General features: G+C 43.4%; 1 protein-coding gene across 1 annotated transcript in view; it reads right to left on the minus strand.

Moving 5' to 3' along the window:
- The window catches only part of dcaf11 (ddb1 and cul4 associated factor 11), a 52,895-nt gene that overhangs the window by 15,110 nt on the left and 34,854 nt on the right, over positions 1–2,931 (minus strand). The window lies entirely within an intron of this gene.

Here is a 2,931-nt window from a genome sequence, read left to right on the forward strand (position 1 = left end):
AACATCTTTGAACAACTGACAAAGTCACTGCCTTCAAAAAGACGTTGAGGTTGTGCATAAATGACGTGACTAAAGACAGACTTGAAATGTTTCTTGTTATGGTTAAGCCTGGTGTGAACCCCAGATACAGACACAGAAACAAAAGGAGTGGGAACTAAAGATAGCAGATTAAAGAATAAAACGTAGCATCAGGTGCACAGTATACAGTGAGGTGTTAGCAGTCAGATGAACAGAAAGACATCGGGCCAGGAACTTACTCAGTCCGTTAAACGGCGTGCCTTCCAGGTTGATAAGCACAACGAATCAGTGGTAGGAGAGATGCATAAAGCAAACTGGCATGAGGAGTAGGAGGCCTGGAACGCTGAATTGAGGGCAGTAACCTTGGGACGAATAATCCAGGTGTCAGGTGTAGAGAGTAATGTAATGAACCAGCAGGGAATGAGCGGAAAACGGTGTATATATGCCTGGCAGGACCGGGACATAATACGCAACAGATGAGTGGAATAATATTGTGTAAAGCTGGGGCATGTAAACTGAAATAAACAGGAAGCCAAGCACCGCCCACCCTCTGTAACTGGATCCTGAACCTTCTGACTGGTAAGCCCCAGTCTTTCAGGACTGGCAACAGAATTTCAGCCAGCATCACTACAGGTGCATCTCAAAAAATTAGAATGTCGTGGAAAAGTCCATTTATTTCAGTAATTCAACTCAAATAGTGAAACTCGTGTATTATATAAATTCAGTACACACAGACTGAAGTAGTTTAAGCTGCTGGGTCTTTTAATTGAGATGATTTTGGGCCACTTTTAACAAAAAAACACCAAATCACTATCTCAATAAATTAGAATATGGTGACATGCCATTCAGCTAGTTAACTCAAAACACCTCCAAAGGTGTCCTGAGACTTGAAAATGGTCACTCAGTTTGGTTCACAGCTGCCAGTCATTCACAAGATGCAATTTTGGTCCTGAGAATGTTAATGGAGAAGTATAGAGATGGTCACATGGAGCTGCATTGTGTCTTTAAGGAAAACGTACGACAGGGTGCTGAGAGAGGAGCTATGGTACTGTATGAGGCTGTGAAGAGTGGCAGTGAACTACGTCAGAGTAGTTCAGGATATGTATGAGAGGAGTACAATGTCAGTCATAGTAAAACAGAATACATGTGTATGAACAAAAGGGAGGGAAGTGGAACAGTGAGGTTAGAGGGGGCAGTAAAAAGCGTCCCGTAGTAAGAAAGCCTCCGTCTTGTTGTTGTGAACGGTTGCAAACGAGTTGTTAATTTCGGGGTAAATTACGGGAATAATTGGTGAAATGCGGTGTCATTCCTAGTTTTTAAGTTGGGTGAATACGGTGAGAGCGTGACAGCCCGGAGACTTTGTTGTTAACGGGTAGGATTAAACATTGTTTATTTTGCGCTAACTGTTGCCAATGCTAATCCTCTGGCTGGTCACAGCAGCGGTCTGTTGTCGTGAACCAAGTAGGCGTCGTCGTGTTTCAACCTCTCACTGTCCGGTGGAATTGAGGATTTGTTTTATTCTTGGTGGGGAGATCAGTATTTGAGATTCTTGCTGGAGTGGGAGGTCTGAAAACCGCGTTGGGGTGAATGGTAGATCCATCCATCCATTTTCTAAACTGCTTAGTCCCAAACGGGGTCACGGGGGGCTGGAGCCAATCCCAGCCAGCTGCAGGCGAGAGGCGGGGTACACCCTAGACAAGTCGCCAGTCCATCGCAGGGCTAACACACAGACGAACAACCACTCACACACACAATCACTCCTACGGGCAATTTTAGAGACACCAATCAACCTATGCTGCATGTCTTTGGACTGTGGGAGGAAGCCGGAGCACCCGGAGAGAACCCACGCAAGCACGGGGAGAACATGCAAACTGAACGGTAGAGAATAATATTATTTGTGGTAGACACAAGAATCCAGCTAGTGGTTATAAGGCAAGTTCTCCAGTATTTTATTTTGTTTAGGTTGCTGCAAAAGTTTGTGATTTTGGCGTTATTATTCCTCAGATTGTAGATTATTTTTGCTTGTTGAAGGTGATGTAGTCTGCTGATGAAAATTGTATTTTACACACATCGCTAGGAGGGCACCTGTGCTTATTGTCTCGGTGCTGGATGTGGTTTTCCCCAGCCTCACCCGCTGCTCCCTGTCTGTGAGAAAGCTCGTAATCCACTGACAGGTGGGGGCAGGCACAGTGAGCTTAGTTAAAGGTTTTCAGTTCAGATCCAATAAATAGTTTCTCCTAAGATTGCTGGAGTATTGTAACTCTATTAGCACCAGTAAAATTTGTTAAAAACTTAATTTTCTATTTTCCTTTTTTTCCCTAGGTTTGGAGGTTGTAATGCCTAAGAGTTTTGAAGTTCTAATTGAGGTAAGGGATGGCAAGTTAAAATTAACGCATAAATATTTGTTTCCTTTCTTTCCTCTGTAGGTTCAGTGCTGTCGTTTTTTAGGTCTAATCTATACGGTAAATTTGTAACAGGATTGCTGGAGCATTTTGGAGGCCAACTATATTAAGGGAAGTACGATTAGAATCAGAATCAGAATCTGCTTTATTGGCCAGGTGTGACAGACACATGAGGAATTAGACTCTGGTACATCGGCTCTCAATGTGCAAAACAGTAAACCAGCATAAGGCTGTGTAATATAACAAAACAGCAGTATTAACATCAACATCAACAAACAGTGCAAACAATGCAGAATAAGCAGTATAACATTGTTTGGTGACCCAGGTATCATATCTGTCTTTGGCCAGGGTCTTGGTACCTTGGCGTAAGACCTAGAGACCTGTACAAGTCTGTATAATCTGTACAATGTATATATACACAGGCTCTTCCTGAAGTCCACTGTCATCTCCACTGTTTTGAGTGTGTTCAGCTCCAGGTTGTTGCGGCTAAACCACACGAACAGCCGCTCCA

Source organism: Monopterus albus, unplaced genomic scaffold (assembly GCF_001952655.1).
Source record: "Monopterus albus unplaced genomic scaffold, M_albus_1.0 scaffold531.1, whole genome shotgun sequence".
Taxonomy (NCBI): domain Eukaryota; kingdom Metazoa; phylum Chordata; class Actinopteri; order Synbranchiformes; family Synbranchidae; genus Monopterus; species Monopterus albus.